The sequence below is a fragment of the Rhinopithecus roxellana genome, chromosome 5 (assembly GCF_007565055.1).
Source record: "Rhinopithecus roxellana isolate Shanxi Qingling chromosome 5, ASM756505v1, whole genome shotgun sequence".
Lineage (NCBI taxonomy): Eukaryota > Metazoa > Chordata > Mammalia > Primates > Cercopithecidae > Rhinopithecus > Rhinopithecus roxellana.
In genome coordinates this window covers 59,407,629-59,425,573 of record NC_044553.1, presented here as the reverse complement: position 1 = coordinate 59,425,573, position 17,945 = coordinate 59,407,629, and positions in this window count along the sequence as shown.

Sequence of the window (17,945 nt, the reverse complement as noted above, 5' to 3'; positions counted from 1 at the left end):
CCCTTTTAAACATGAGTTCCAATTCCAAACCATATCTTCATGAAAGAATAAAACTGTGTGTTTTTAAGAGCACCTAAGTCACATCTTGAATGCTTTGCTCCTTAGAAATTTCTTCTGCCAGACACCCTGAATCATCTCTCTCAAGTTCAAAGTTCCACAGATCTCTGGGGTAGGGGCAAAAAGCCACCAGTCTCTGTGCTAAAGCATAGCAAGAGTTACCTTTGTTTATTTCCCAAGAAGTTCCTCATCTCCATCTAAGACCGTCTCAGCCTGGACTTTATTGTCCATATCACTATCAGCATTTTGGTCAAAGCCATTCAACAAGTCTACAGGAATTTCCAAACTTTCCCACATTTTTCTGTCTTCTTCTGAGCCCTCCAAACTGTTCCAACATCTGCCCGGTACCCAGTTCCAAGGTCGCTTCCATGTTTTTGGGTATCTTTACAGCAGTGCCCCACTACCTGGTACCAATTTACTGTATTAGTCCATTCTCACACTGCTAATCAAGACATACCCAAGACTGGGTAATTTATAAAGGAAAGATGTTTAATTGATTCACAGTTCTCCAGGGCTGGGGAGACCTCAGGAAACTTACAATCATGGCACAAGGGGAAACAAACACGTCCTTTTTCCTTCTTCACATGGTGGCAGGAAGGAGAAGTGCTAAGCAAAAGGGGGAAAAGCCCCTTATAAAACCTTCAGATCTTGTGAGAATTCACTCACTATCATGAGAACAGCCTCATGGGGTAACCGCCTCCATGATTCAATTACCTCCCACTGGGTTCCTCCCATGACATGTGGGGATTATGAGAACTACAATTCAAGATGAGATTTGGGTGGGGACACAGCAAAACTGTATCAGATAGGTACTATAATTATCTGTATTTTGGATATGGAGAAACTGAGGCACAGAGACAGTATGTATTTTGTTCAAAGTCACACAGCTATCATATGATAGAGCTGGGATTGGAACCCAGGCAGTTGGTTTCAGTGCTAGCATGCTTAACCACTATGGCACAGTACATTTCAAAGGTAAGTTTGAGTGTTTCAGCTGTAATCATACAGTGATTCTAGGATGAAGTGAGACAATATATGTGACCTTGCATTATTCTATACAAATGACACCCCTTCACATCTTATATTTTTCTCAAAACAAGGTTATTACAATTTATTTTCCCCAACCAGATCTTGGACAAGCTGTGCTCCTCTGAGACAGTAACATCAGGCACAAGTCTCATAGACCGTGGTCTCTGATAGGGCGAGTACTGAACCAGGCATATTCACTTTTGTAAGCCTGGGACGATGTAGGCCCTCAGGAGGATTTGTTTATTGATGGATGGCAGGGCTGTGGCCCAGAAACATTTTCACTCGAAAGGTGCCATGCTCCAGGTGGCCAGCTGGGGGAGCCTCAGCCCAAAGGCAGGGCAGGCTGAAAGTAGCAGAGGCTGCGTTGTGATTGGCGGTCAGCGGTCTGGAGTCCACCAAGTGCTGGGCTGGATGTGAAGGGTTGAGTTTCCTGTGAGGAGAGGTCTTGCCTGCTGCAGAGGCCTGGTCCCGCTCAGCCAGGGCATGGGACATTGGAAATGCCCCGCTGGAACCTGGGAGGAAGTTGCGCGGGTCAAGACGGTCTTAGGGGACAGGAGCTGGTGGCGGGAGGAGGGGAGACAGCACTCTGAGCAACCTCAGCGTGCCTGGAGGGGGACAGGCATCCGGGACGCAAGCGGCTGAGCTGGGTTCTGGGCACTGGCAGGTCAGCAGGGCAGGGAAGAAAGGGGCATGGACGGTGGGCCTGGGGGCTTCCCATCAGCCAGCCCCTGTGACTGGGAGAAAGTCCTGCCCCTGGGCGGAAAGGCCCCCATCTCTCCCTAGGGGTGAGAGGGTAGGACCCCAAAGGGGCCCCAAGCCGTGCCTCTCAGTGTGCGCCTCCTTCAGGCGATTTCCCACCCCATCCCCGTCTTCTCTGCCATTCAGAGGGTTAAGGGTGTGTAGGAGACAAGGTAGGGAGATTCCTCTCTCCCGAGGAGCCCTGGCAGAGGGGCCTGGCACTGCAGGGGTGCATGCAAGAAGTGGGTGCACGTCCGCAGAGCTTGGGTGGGCAGCAATGGGGGGGCTTGGTTGGGCAAAAAGAGAAGACAGGGGCCGCTTGCTCTCATCTTGTTTCAACCCCACAGAATGTGACTCAACCACGAGATGACTTGCTGAGGCTGGGCGAATGCTCTGCTCCCATTTTACCCAGGGAAGCCAGATAGAGACCTGAGAGAAGATAGGAGGAAGAACCCGGAACCCCACTCTCATGGGAAGTGAACTCGGACCACAGACCTTCCTCTTCTTTATGTTTTATTTTATTTTATGTTTTTAGAGACAGGGTCTCACTCTGTTGCCCAGGCTGGAGTGTAGTAGCACCATCACAGCTCACTGCAGCCTCAACCTCCTGGGCTCAAGCAATCTTCCTGCCTCAGCCTCCTGAGTAACTGGGACCACAGGTGTGCACCACCATGCCCCACTAATTAATTTTTTTTGATGGAGGTGGGATCTAACCATGTTGCCCAGACTGGTCTCAAACTCCTGGCCTTAAGTGATCCTCCCAGTTCAACCTCCCAAAGTGCTGGGATTACAGGTGTGAACCACTGTGCCTAGTTCCTCCTTTTTTGACTCTACTTCTTCTTCCCCAAGGAAGGGGCTGAAGGAGAGGCCTCTGTTAGCTGCTAGTGTGAGGTTAAGCTGGGAGGATGGCCAGAGGCTGAGTCATAACTCTCGAGGCCCCTTTAGGTGCTGTGGTTCCAGTAGTCCAGCCTCCTACCCTCTTTAGGCCACTTCAGCCCCAGGTGCTAGCACCTTCACCCTGGTGCCTTTCCCTCCCAGGGAGTCTCATGAACTATTTCCTTTGGGGAGGGTGAAGAAAGTCCACAGTTTAGCTTGGAGGGGACCATCTCTACTACTGAATGCCCCACTAGAAGACTTCCCAGCTTCATCTCAAAATTTCTAATTCTTGGCACTTGTGGGTAAAGTCTAATTCTAGAGCTCCCCAGAGTCACTTTATCTCCTGGGGCAGTAAAAATGGCACTGATCTTGGAGGAGACCTCTTATCTTCAGGGACACCGCATCTGCTGGAGGTAGCAGAGGCCCTTCTGTCGTTCCTTTCCGCCTGTGAGCTGCAGCACCTTTTTCTGGGCTGGTCTGGAGAACCCCTCTACCCACACTGCAGGCTGGAGGTTGCCTTGCATGCTCCAGCTCCTAGGCTGGGTGAGCCTTAGAGCCTTTGGGCAAACCCCTGTTTTAGCAGCTTAGAAAGGCAAATCCTGGCTCCTCTTTCTCCCCTCACTTGCTAGGACTCAGAGCAGAGAGAGGACGGCTTTTCTCCAGTCCTTCTCCCTTTTCGGACAGTCGGCACAGCTAGAGAAATTTGTAAAGATCAGGGGAAGCCTGTTTTGCATAGTGAGAGTCTTGCATGCTTGGGACATCAGGACAGCCTCCAGGGGTTCTAAGAGTGTGTGGACTAATCTCAGGGAAGAAATGCTGGAGGGCCTTGGGCTGACATTCTAGCTCCTCCACACTGCTCTTGACATCCTAGAATAAAGAGGGAAGGCCAAGGTCACCTTTAGGGCGTTCTTTGAACATGGCTGGCCTGGGACTGGAATGGGAGAATATAGTACGGTCCTGGCTCTGAAAAACCACAGTTACTCTGGGTCTGTGCCTTAAAGCTGTGGTTTCATGAGGTCAGATTTCCCTCAACAGCCATGAGTAATCAAGATAAAGAACCATTTAGGCTTGTTCCTTCCTATATGTCAACAGCTATTCTGTCCCAGGGCTCAGGATTTAGAGCTAGTGTCCTGTTCCCTTTAGCAGAACTGACTCCTCTCTCCTCTGTGCCTCTGTGTGATTGCTGACCTGGCCTTAAGCACCGCCTCAGTGGTTAAGTTTTGCAGAGAGGGCTGGTTACTTCCCTGGTACCTCTCTTTTGTTATTGAAGCCTAGTTTCCTGTTGCATATCTGTCTTTTCTTCATTTACTCCTTATTTTGTGATGTCTAGCTCCCAGCAGCTTTCTGAGAAAGGGTACTTGGAAAGCCATTTTTTTGAGACTTTCAAAGATGGAAATAGATTTTTTCATTCCTCACAGTTGATTGATAAACTGGCTGCTTAAGCATTTCAAGGATCAAATTATGTTTTCTGGTATTAGTAGTAACTGTGAGCTGTGAGAGATCTTTCTGTTTCATGATAAACAGGTACAATGTGATGGACTCTTGGAGAAATCGCTGGTCACAAGGGAAGTAGGTGAGGTCTCTGATGACCCTCCCGAAGTACACATAACCAATAAGCCAAATCATATCTGAGCCCAGTATACTGGAGCTGTGGATTGGGGTGGCCAAGAGCTTTGTCACATGTATGGTAATAGCTTATAAGTATTTATTCCCAAATGGCTAAGAAACTAACCCAGCACCCTTTATTTTACCACGGTTTCTGTGTTTACTATATACCAAATGTTTTCTATAGGCTAAAGCCATTATCTGAGCTCTCTGGTCATTTTCATGGATCTATCTGGTCAATTCTTGTAGCATCATATATATTTTAAAGTTTCTCTTCTCTTTATGTATTTATTTTATTTATCAGGTGTCTTAAGAAGCAATCTCAAACTGTCAAAAGACTCTGATTTTGTTCTTGGGCTACCTAGTTCTTTCGACAACCTTGGAGATGCAATGGAAAGCACACACACACACACACACACACACACACACACGCATAGAGTCTCATTGGGATTACAGGGATTACACGCACTTGCCACCATGCCCAGCTAATTTTTGTATTTTTAGTAGAGATGGGATTTCACCACATTGGCCAGGCTGGTCTCGAACTCCTGACCTGAGGTAATCCGCCTGCTTTGGACTCCCAAAGTGCTGAGATTACAGGCATGAGCCACTGCACCTGGCCTATATGTATGTACTTAAAGGATAGACATAGAGTCTCTCATTTGGTTTAAAGACCAACTGCACAAGAATAAAAATGAGTAAGGATGCCTTAACAGTTGCATATGTCAAGAACACACGGGGTTTCACTTGGATGCAAAGTCAGCTTGAGGCTGCTCTACTCTGATCAGGTAAAATACCTACAGGAACCAGGATGGTAACTGCACTAGTGCAGTGAGCTGTTAATTTAACTGTATTACATTATATTTAATTTAATATGTCCACATTAAATTAATGTGTAACTTTATTTACATATTAAACATTAAACCCATAGGAAGAATCTTTATTCCTACAAAGCCATGTGTGCTCTCCCCACTTTTTTGAAGCACATGGCCAGCTCTCTCAATCTGCATTTATCATTCTCCATGTTCAATACAGAAAAATGTCAAGAAAAATTTCATTTTTCTCCTAACTGCAAGAAAAGCAACAGCATAACAGCAATGATACATGGAAACTGACACTCTGTGCTGGGGAAGCAAATAAGGGGAGGTTGGATTTCCTGTGTGGGAATTAGATGGTTGCGTGCTCCTTCTAAACTGAGCGGCCTTCAGCTCCAACTGATTCTTGCTGTACGGGAATGTAGGTCAATGATTGCCAGACCTGATGTTCAGGAGATGCCAGCAATCTGGATTTTCCCATGAGATTTCCTGATTTTAAAAATTTTGGCAACCATGTTCTTAAAACCTTGTGCAGGACAGGCTCAACGAGCAGGATGCTGGATTGTGCTGTCTTAAACATTGTAGCCAGCTCTAAGTACTTTATTTTATTTTTTTTTGAGGTGGAGTTTTGCTCTGTCACCCCGGCTGGAGTGCAGTGGGGCGATCTCAACTCCCTGCAACCTCTGCCTCCTGGGTTCAAGCAGTTCTGCCTCAGCCTCCTGAGCAGCTGGGATTACAGGCATGCAACACCGTGGCCAGTTAGTTTTTGTATTTTTCGTGGAGATGGTGTTTCACTGTGTTGACCAGGCTGGTCTTGAACTCCTGACCTCAGATGATCCACTGGCCTTGGCCTCCCAAAGTGCTGGGATTATAGGCCTGAGCCACCATGTCTGGCCAGCCCTGAGTACTTCAAAGTAACAGTGACAAACTAGAGCACATTAAAATTGTGAGAGAAACTAGAAGCTTGGGAAAAGGGTGGAAGACTCAGGGATGATGCTTCTGAGAAAAGAAAGCTCAGCTGAGATTTGATACCAGACTTCTGGTTGCATATGCACTTCTCTATTAGGGACAGAGCATGTTTTTTTACTGGAGACAGGAGGAGGGATGGGATCAGGTCTAGGGTTGGAAGGTATTTTGGAAGCAGCTGTGAGATCTATATAAGCAGAACTAACAATCAGCTACTTTACGATATCAGGACATATCTGCCTGGGGAAAAGCAGTGAGTTTCCATCATTGGAGATGTTCAAGCAGAGTCTTCAACCAGTTGGGGACATCATAAAGAGTACTGAAACACTGGAGGAGGGCATCATGCCCAGTCTTGATGGTCCTGTTCATCCCTAAGGGATTATGATTCCAATCTTCTTTAGCTACTGTGGAGCATTTGGGCTTTTCCTTTCCCTAAGCTCCCATGCAAGTTGTACCATTCTTTTGGCCATTTAAGGCATGCAGTAGGCAATAATTCAATGTATGGGGCTCCAATCCTGGGTGCCCTGGCTTTTGCCCTTGGCAAGGCTTTATAGCTTCTCTTAGCCTTACTTTATTTATAAAAATATGAGTGAATACAAAATATCAGTGTAAAGATTCATATGGCCCATGCAGCTCCTGTGAGAGGTCATGGAGATTGTGACTGTCCAATGGCCTTTTAAAAAAATTAATCCAATGGCCTTTTAAAAAAATAGGTCTTTAAAAAAAATTTAGCTCTGCTGAAGGGGGAGGTTCCAAAATGGCTGAATAGGAACAGCTCCAGTCTACAGCTCCCAGTATGAGCGACGCAGAAGACTGGTGATTTCTGCATTTCCAACTGAGGTACCAGGTTCATCTCACTGGAGCTTGTCAGACAGTGCAGGACAGTGGGTACAGGACAGTGGGTGCAACCCACGGACTGTGAGCCGAAGCAGGGTGAGGCATCGCCTCACCCAGGAAGCACAAGGGGTCGGGGAATTCCCTTTCCTAGCCAAGGGAAGTCGTAACAGATGGCACCTGGAAAATTGGGGTCACTCCCACCCTAATACTGAGCTTTTCTTTTCTTTTTTGAGATGGAGTCTCGCTTTGTCACCCAGGCTGGAGTGCAGTAGCATGATCTCGGCTCACTGCAAGCTCCGCCTCCCGGGTTCACGCCATTCTCCTGCCTCAGCCTCTGAGTAGCTGGGACTACAGGCGTGCACCACCAGGCCCCGCTAAGTTTTTCTATTTTTAGTAGAGACAGGGTTTCACTGTGTTAGCCAGGATGGTCTCGATCTCCTGACCTCGTGGTCCGCCCGCCTTGGCCTCCCAAAGTGCTGGGATTACAGGCGTGAGCCACCACGCCTGGCGTAATACTGTGCTTTTCAAATGGTCTTAGCAAATGGCACACCAGGAGATTATATCCTACGCCTGGCTCAGAGGGTCCCATGCCCACAAAGCCTTGTTCACTGCTAGCGCAACACTCTGAGATTGAACTGCAAGGCAGCAGCAAGGCTGGGGGAGTCACACCCGCCATTGCTGAGGCTTGAGTAGGTAAACAAAGCAGCTGGGAAGCTCGAACTGGGTGGAGCCCATCGCACCTCAAGGAGGCCTGCCTGCCTCTGTAGACTCCACCTCTGGGGGCAGGGCATAGCTGAACAAAAGGTAGCAGAAACTTCTGCAGACTTAAACGTCCCTGTCTGACAACTTTAAAGAGAGTAGTGGTTCTCCAAGCACGGAGCTTGAGATCTGAGAACGGACAGACTGCCTCCTCAAGTGGGTCTCTGACCCTCCAGTAGCCAAACTGGGAGGCACCTCCCAGATGGGGCTGACTGACACCTCATATGGCTGGGTGCCTCTCTGAGATGGAGCTTCCAGAGGAACAATCAGGCAGCAACGTTTGCTGTTCTGCAATATTTGCAGTTCTGCAGCCTCCGGTGGTGATACCCAGGCAAACAGGTTTGGAATGGACCTCCAGGAAACTCCAACAGACCTGCACCTGAGGGTCCTGACTGTTAGAAGGAAAACTAACAAACAGAAAGGACATCCACAACAAAACCCTGTCACTATGTTACCATCATCAAAGACCAAAGGTAGATAAAACCACAAAGATGGGGAGAAACCAGAGCAGAAAAGCTGAAAATTCTAAAAATCAGAGCACCTCTTCTCCTCCAAAGGAATGCAGCTCCTCGCCCACAACGGAACAAAGCTGAACGGAGAATATCTTTGACGAGTTGAGAGAAGAAGGCTTCAGAAGATCGGTAATAACAAACTTCTCTGAGCTAAAGGAGGATGTTTGAACCCATCTCAAAGAAGCTAAAAGCCTTGAAAAAAGATTAGACAAATGGCTAACTAGAATAAACAGCATAGAGAAGACCTTAAATGACGTGATGGAGCTGAAAACCATGGCATGAGAACTACGTGACGCATGCACAAGCGTCAGTAGCTGATTTGATCAAGTGGAAGAAAGGGTATCAGTGATTGAAGATCAAATGAATGAAATGAAGTGAGAAGAGAAATTTAGAGAAAAAAGAGTTAAAAAAAGCCTCCAAGAAGTATGGGACTATGTGAAAAGACCAAAGCTACGTCTGATTCAGGTACCTGAAAATGATGGGGAGAATGGAACCAAGTTGGAAAACACTCTGCAGGATATTATCCAGGAGAACTTCCCCAACCTAGCAAGGCAGGCCAACATTCAAATTCAGGAAATACAGAGAATGCCACAAAGATACTCCTCAAGAAGAGCAACTCCAAGACACATAACTGTCAGATTCACCAAAGTTAAAATGAAGGAAAAAATGTTAAGGGCAGCCAGAGAGAAAGGTCGGGTTACCCACAAAAGGAAGCCCATCAGATTAACAGCAGATCTCTCAGCAGAAACTCTACAAGCCAGAAGAGAGTGGGGGCCAATATTCAACATTCTTAAAGAAAAGAATTTTCAACCCAGAATTTCATATCCAGCCAATCTAAGCTTCATAAGTGAAGGAGAAATAAAATACGTTACAGACAAGCAAATGCTTAGAGATTTTGTCACCACCAGGCCTGCCTTACAAGAGCTCCTGAAGGAAGCACTAAACATGGAAAGGAACAACCAGTACCAGCCACTGCAAAAACATGCCAAATTGTAAAGACCATCGAGGCTAGGAAGAAACTGCATCAACTAATGAGCAAAATAACCAGCTAACATCATAATGATGGGATCAAATTCACACATAACAATATTAACCTTAAATGTAAATGGGCTAAATGCCTCAATTAAAAGACACAGACTGGCAAATTGGATAAAGAGTCAAGACCCATCAGTGTGCTGTATTCAGGAGACCATCTCACATGCAGAGACACACATAGGCTCAAAATAAAGGGATGGAAGAAGATCTACCAAGCAAATGGAAAACAAAAACAAGCGGGGTTGCAATCCTAGTCCCTGATAAAATAGACTTTAAACCAACAAAGATCAAAAGAGATAAAGAAGGCCATTACATAATGGTAAAGTGATCAATTCAACAAGAAGAGCTAACTATCCTAAATATATATGCACCCAACACAGGAGCACCCAGATTGATAAAGTGAGTCCTTAGAGACCTACAAAGAGACTTAGACTCACACACAATAATAATGGGAGATTTTAACACCCCACTATCAACATTAGACAGATCAATGAGACAGAAAGTTAACAAGGACGTCCAGGATTGAACTGAGCTCTGCACAAAGTGGAGCTAATAGACATCTACAGAACTCTACACCCCAAATCAACAGAATATACATTCTTCTCAGCATCACATCGCACTTATTCCAAAATTGACCACATAGTTGGAAGTAAAGCACTTCTCAGCAAAAGTAGAAGAAGAGAAATTATTATAAACTGTGTCAGACCACAGTGCAACCAAACTAGAACTCAGGATTAAGAAACTCACTCAAAACTGCTCAACTACATGGAAACTGAACAACCTGTTCCTGAATGACTATTGGGTACATAACAAAATGAAGGCAGAAATAAAGATGTTCTTTGAAACCAATGAGAACAAAGACACAACATGCCAGAATCTCTGGGAAACATTTAAAGCAATGTGTAGAGGGAAATTTGTAGCACCAAGTGCCCACAAGAGAAAGCAGGAAAGATCTAAAATTGACACCCTAACATCACAATTAAAAGAACTAGAGAAGCAAGAGCAAACACATTCAAAAGCTAGCAGAAGGCAAGAAATAACTAAGATCAGAGCGGAACTGAAGGAGATAGAGACACAAAAAACCCTTCAAAAATTAATGAATCCAGGAGCTGGTTTTTTGAAAAAATCAACAAAATACATAGACCACTAGCAAGACGAATAAAGAAGAAAAGAGAGAAGAATCAAATAGATGCAATAAAAAATGATAAAGGGGATATCACCCCTGATCCTACAGAGATACAAACTATCATCAGAATATACTATAAACACCTCTATGCAAATAAACTAGAAAATCTAGAAGAAACGGATAAATTCCAGAACACATATACCCTCCCAAGTCTAAACAGGAAGAAGTTGAATCCCTGAATAGACCAATAACAGGCTCTGAAATTGAGGCAATAATGAAGAGCCTACCAACCAAAAAAAGTCCAGGACCAGATGGATTCACAGTCGAATTCTAACAGAGATACAAAAAGGAGCTGCTACCATTCCTTCTGAAACTAGTCCAATCCATAGAAAAAGAGGGAATCCTCCCTAACTCATTTTGTGAGGCCAGCATCATCCTAATACCAAAGCCTGGCAGAGACACAACAAAAAAAGAGAATTTTAGACCAATATCTCTGATGAACATCAATGCAAAAATCCTCAATAAAATACCAGCAAACCAAATCCAGCAGCACATCAAAAAGCTTGTCTACCATGATCAAATTGGTTTCATCCCTGGGATGCAAGGTTGGTTCAACATATGCAAATCAGTAAATGTAATCCGTCATATAAACAGAACCAAAGACAAAAACAACATGATTATCTCAATAGATGCAGAAAAGACCTTCTAAAAAATTCAACAGCCCTTCATGCTGAAAACTCCCAATAAATTAGGTATTGATGGGATGTATCTCAAGATAATAATAAGAGCTATTTATGACAAACCCACAGCTAATATCGTACTGAATGGGCAAAAATTGGAAGGATTCCCTTTGAAAACTGGCACAAGACAGGGATACCCTCTCTCACCACTCCTATTCAACATAGTGTTGGAAGTTCTGGCCAGGGCAATCAGTTAGGAGAAAGAAATAAAGGGTATTCAATCAGGAAAAGAAGAAGTCAAATTGTCCCTGTTTGCAGATGACATGATTGTTTAGAAAACCCCATTGTCTCAGCCCCAAATCTCCTTAAGCTGATAAGCAACTTCAGCAAAGTCTCAGGATACAAAATCAATGTGCAAAAATCACAAGCATTTCGATACACCAATAACAGACAGACAGAGAGCCAAATCATGAATGAACTCCCATTCACAATTGCTTCAAAGAGAATAAAATACCTAGGAATCCAACTTACAAGGGATGTGAAGGACCTCTTCAAGGAGAATTACAAACCACTGCTCCACGAAATAAAAGAGGACAGAAATAAATGGAAGAACATTCCATGTTCATGGATAGGGAGAATCAATATCACAAAAATGGCCATACTGCCCAAGGTAATTTATAGATTCAATACCATCCCCATCAAGCTACCAATGACTTTCTTCACAGAATTGGAAAAAACTACTTTAAAGTTCATATGGAACCAAAAAAGAGGCCGCATTGCCAAGACAATCCTAAGCCAAAAGAGCAAAGCTGGAGTCATCACACTACCTGACTTCAAACTATACTACAAGGTTATAGTAACCAAAACAGCATGGTACTCGTACCAAAACAGAGATATAGACCAATGGAACAGAACAGAGTCCTCAGAAATAATACCACACATCTACAACCATCTGATCTTTGACAAACCTGACAATAACAAGCAATGGGGAAAGGATTCCCTATTTAATAAATGATGCTGGGAAAACTGGCTAGCCATATGTAGAAAGCTGAAACTGGATCTGTTCCTTACACCTTATACAAAAATTAATTCAAGGTGGATTAAAGACTTAAATATCAGACCTAAAACCATAAAAACCCTAGGTGAAAACCTAGGCAATATCATTCAACATATAGGCATCGGCAAGGACTTCATCTCTAAAACACCAAAAGTAACAGCAACAGAAGCTGAAATTGAGAAATGGGATCTAATTAAACTAAAGAGCTTCTGCACAGCAAAAGAAACAACCATCAGAGTGAACAGGCAACCTACAGTATGGAGAAAGTTTTTGCAATCTACCCATCTGACAAAGGGCCAATATCCAGAATCTACAAAGAACTTAAACAAATTTACAAGAAAAAATCAAACAACCCCATCAAAAAGTGGGCAAAGGATATGAACAGACATTTCTCAAAAGAAGACATTTATGCAGCCAACAGACACATGAAAAAATGCTCATCATCACTGGCCATGGGGTGGAGTGGGGTGAGGGGGGAGGGATAGCATTAGGAGATATGCCTATATAAATGAAGAGTTAATGGGTGCAGCACACCAACATGGCACATGTATAGATAAGTAACAAACCTGCACATTGTGCACATGTACCCTAGAACTTAAAGTATAATAAAAAAAATTTAAATTTTTTTTCAAATTTTAATTTTTCCAGTTTTATTTATTTATTACTATTACTATTTATTTATTTATTTATTTATTTATTATTTTTTGAGACTGAATCTTGCCCTTGTGTCCAGTGGCACAATCTCAGCTCACTGCAGCCTTCACCTCCTGTGTTCAAGTGATTCTTATGCTTCAGCCTCCCAAGTACCTGGGACCGCAGGCACACGACACCATGTCCGGCCAATTTTTGTATTTTTAGTGGAGACAGGATTTCACCATATTGGCTAGGCTGGTCTCGAACTCCTGACTTCAAGTGATCTGCCAGCCTCGGCCTCCCAAAGTGCTGAGATTACAGGCATGAGCCACTACACCCAGCCAATATTAATTTTTAAATTGACAAATACAAATTGTACATATTTACAGTGTACAACACGATGTTTTGATACACATATGCATTGTGGAATGACTAAATCAAGCTAATGAACATATTCAATGCCTCACATGCTTATCTTTTTTTGTGCTGAGAACACTTAAAATTTATTCTCTTCATGATTTTCAATTCTCAAAATGCATTGTTATTAACCGTAACCAGCATGTTGTACAATAGGTCTCTTGAAATAGACCTTTAGTGTTGTTAAATTCCTTCCTTTAGTTATGTTTTGCTCATAAAACTTTTTCACAGGTAAATGATGAGTTTGCCCATTGAGTCGAAACCCTTGTCAGGGAAGGTCAGGAGTGCACATATCACATGTTTTAGACCTCTGCCATGACACCAGTGAATTACAGGTGTGCAGTTTGCAGGCCCTCACTATGTCCTGCTTTACACACAGGTGGTTTTCATCCTGATTTTATTCTGCTTCACCCACAGGTTTGCTGAGCTCTCTTTACCTAGGTTGTTGAAGACTAGATAAATCATTTTTTATTTGACTATCAAATGGCCATGAGGAGACAAATCTCCATTTATAAGAACGTATATGTTTGCAAGAACTTTTCTTAGGGAGGGGCAGAAGCTGAGAAGAATTCAAGTGTGTTGGGCTGTGTGCGGAGAGAAGAGTGCTATGAAGCTGTCAGAGCACAATATTTACAAGCATCAGATGTTCCTGAACATTCTGGAGCTGTACTCTATACAAGCTCTTACAGTAGGATAAGCCTTCTTTGTTTCTCTTTTCAATTTTATTTTGTTATCATTTACTATATAACCACTTTAAAATAATTTGACACATATAAGGGAAATCTGTTTCTCTATTACCCCTTGCTCTATATCAAGTGGGATTGTGAGTGTACGAAGTAGTTAAGGGAATGGTGGAATGGAGGGAGGGGAACAGTTTGCAGTACCTTAGGTGAAGGCACAGCTTTGGATCAGGGTCAGGGTCGGGAGTTGGGGGTGTCCGTGTTTGGCCTCCTTACCTCTGTCTCTGCCTTTTCTGCAGAACCCAGGGAAACTGGGCTGTTTTGGACGATAATTGTCCAGTGTTTGTGTTGGGCAGGTCCCTTCCCATTGCATGGAGGAAAAACCCCTCATATCTAGGCTGAATCTGCAGATGCTGAAACATTTTTCTTCCCCTTATCAGATCCTAGCCTCTGTTAACACAGTCAGCGTCACTCTCTGAATCACTGAATCAAATCTGTAATGATGGTTGATCTTGTCTTTTATGGATGGGCTGGCTGAAGAGGCCAGTGTGGCACCAACAGCTCTTTCCACATTCCTTGCCCAAGAGGGACTTGTCTTCTTTGGGTTCACACTACAGGGCAGACCCAGCCACTGGCCTCAGGGCATCCTTAAAGATTTTCCTAGGTAGTTTCTCCCAGCTCAGGCTCTGGATGATCCTGAGTATGTCCTCCTCACTCCCCATCTTCTGCCCGGGGCGACAGGGTACCATGTCCTGTGGTTTCCCTGCTTCCTGGGGAATGTGCTCTGTATGGGAAAAACAGAAAATAAGACCATTTGCTGAGCATCTAAGCAAACGTTTGAGAAAGGCCCCCTGCATTTTTGTGTTTGTTCATTTTTTTTGTAATTTGTGAAAATAAAAACAATTTTAAGGGAATAAAAAAGTAAAAATAAGAATAAATAAATAAATAAGCCATCCTTTAAGTTACAATTTTGAGAAAACTACCTCTATATTTGAAGGATACTTTCCACTTTTCCCTAAAATGTATAGTTTTCTGTACTGTTGTAATCAAAGTATATGTACATTTTTGAAGATTATTTTTTCTTCAATTCACACTATATTGCACTTATAACTAGATTTGGAGTTGAGATTCCCAAGCTCTGAGGCAAGCAGGGAGGGAGCTGTTGGAGGCCCCTTGATGTTTGCGCCTTTGGAGTAGGATGGTTGTGACAGCAGTAGAAGGACTTCAGAACCAGGAAGGTCATCTACTCCTGTACCTCTCCCCTACCCCAGGCTCTGGTAACCACCGTTCTACTTATTTCTATGAGTTTGGCTTTTAAGAGTATATGACTGAGATTATGCAGTATTTCTCTTTCTGTGCTTGGTTTATTTCACTTAGCGTAATGTCTTCCTGGTTCATCCACTGTGTGTGTGTGTGTGTGTGTGTGTGTGTGTATGTATGTATGTATTCTTTATCCATTCATCCAGTGATGGACACCTAGGTTGATTCCATATCTTAGTTATTATGAATAAACATGGGAGTGCAGATATCTCTTGGACATACTGATTTTAGTTCCTTTAAATATATATCCAGTAATGGGATTGCTTGATCATATGGCAATTGTATTTTTAATTTTTGGGTAAAGCTCCATATATTTTTCCATAATGGCTATACTAATTTACGTTGCCATCAACAGTGTACAAGTGTTCTCTTTTCTCTACATCTTCTTTATCAGTTATCTTTTATTTTTTGATAATTGCCATTTTAATAGGTGGTATCTCATTGTGGTTTAATTTGCATTTCCATGGTGATCAGTGATGTTGAGCATTTTTTCATATACCTATTGGCTATTTGTATTTCTTTTTTTGAGAGATGTCATTAGGTTCTTTGCCCATTTTAAAATTGGGCTATTTGCTTTCTTGCTATTGAGATGACTTCTTTATTTATTTTGAATATTAACCCCTTATTAGATGTGTGATTTGCAAATATTTTCTCCCATTCTATTGATTGTTACTTCACTCTGTTGATTGTTTCCTTGGTTGTGCAGAAGACTTTTAGTTAGATGCAATCCCATTTGTCTATTTTTGCTTTGTTGCCTGTGTTTTTGGGATATATCCAAAAATTTATTGCCCAGAGCAATGTCATGGAGTTTTCCCCTATGTTTTCTCCTAGTAGTTTTACAATTTCAGGATTTATATTTAAGTCTTTAATCCATTTTGAGTTTATTTTTGTATATGGTGTGAGGCAAGGGTCTAATTTCATTCTTTTGCATGTGGACATCCAGTTTTCCCAACACCATCTATTGATAGACTGTTCTTGCCCTATCGTGTGTCCTTGGCAGCCATGTCAAAAATCAATTTGGGCATCTATTTTGTGTGGAGAGAAGTGGCTCAGGGAAAGGATATATATGAACTCATGGACATGGATATTGGTTGATGGCTATCACTCACAACAGCTGGGGAATGGGTGCATCACCTGCTTAAGAGGTCCTGGGAAGGGCATCAACAATGTCTACTAAAATCCATTCCTTGCACTGTTCAGATTCACTTGTTTCTGGCTTTCAGGTGGGCAGTTTTTATTTTCTCATCCACCATTGGTGTTACCTCCTCAACCCCCTCCTTCACTCACTCTAATAGATGACATTTATATACATAATTAGGTCCACTGTTTGACAATATACTTTGCTCAGAATGATCTAATTATCAGCAGAATAAAGGTGAGCTTGTTTTTGGAGGGTCCCAACTACATCTCTAGGTAAGGACCAGTGCACCTGGTCCAGTTTATACACCATCTCAGCTCCCCTGGATTCCACTTGTGTTGACTGCTTGCTTTGCTTTTAGATTGGAGTGACTCTAGTGACAACTCACTCTGTTCTCATGGTCATAAATCCCTGCTCATTGCTGCCACTGCTGCTGGCACCACAGACCAAGAACTCCAGTTGCACAGTGCTGTCTGCTAAGGAGAAGTTGCTCAGGCAAGCACCAGACCACAGGGACGCACAGAGACTCCCAACCAGGTAAAGGGGTGATATGGCTTGTGGATGTCAGCCACATTCTCTTCTTTATCACCTCGCTGCTGGAACAATGGGCCATGATCAGAGTAGAGTGGTCATGGAGATTGAATGGAGGCTATTCATGGGTCCAAGAACATGGACACTCTCTTTCACCAAAATCAATTTGGGTCTTGCCACTATTAACCACCCAACTTGCCAGCAGCAGAGACTATCGCTGAGTCTTTGAGATGGCACTGCTTTTGGAGAGATCAGGTGCCTATCTAGTGGGAGGTTGACCCCTCTACTTTGGGGGTGATGGACATTCATCTTTATCACCATTGATACCTGCTCTAGACATGAGTTTTCCTTCTCTATCTGAAATCCTTCTGCCACTACCACCATATGAGGGCTTACAGATTTCCCAATCCATCAACCTGATTCTCACACATGTTACCTCAGAGCAAAGGACTCATTTTATGGCAAATAATGTAAAATTATGGGCTCATTGGTCTTATTATATACCATGCCACCCAGAAGCAGTCAACCTAGTGGAGTTATGAGCTGGCCTGTTGAAAGCTCAGCTAAGGTGCCAGCTCAGAGATGACACCCTGTAGGGTTGGAAGTTGGAGCACTGCTTTCCAGGATGTGATACATATGCTGAATCAATAACTAATTTATGGTTCAGTGTCCCACATAGCTAGAATATATGAGTCCAGGAACCAAGGGATAGAAGTAGAATTGATCCCTTTAGTTATCACTCCCAGGGACTTACTTGTGGAATTTGTATCTTCCTGTTCCTGCAAACTCAAATTCTGCCAGTTTAGAGGTCTAAGTTTCCAGGAAGAAAATGCTTTTTCCAGTGCAGGTAGGAAAGGCTCCAGTGAACTGGAAGTTGTGACTATCACTCAGCTGTTTGAGACTCCTCATAACAGTGGACCAGCAGGCAAAGGAAAGAGTTGTCTTATGGCTAGAATAATTGGCCTTAATTACCATGAGAAGCTAGGGTTGCTGCAATGCAATGGGAGAAGATAAGAGTATGACTGCAACCGAGGGGATTCCCTGGAAGTATCCCCTATACTTTTGTGCTCACTGATAATTGTAAATGGGCAGTTACAACAACCCAAACCTAACAAGTGCAAAGCAACTAACAAC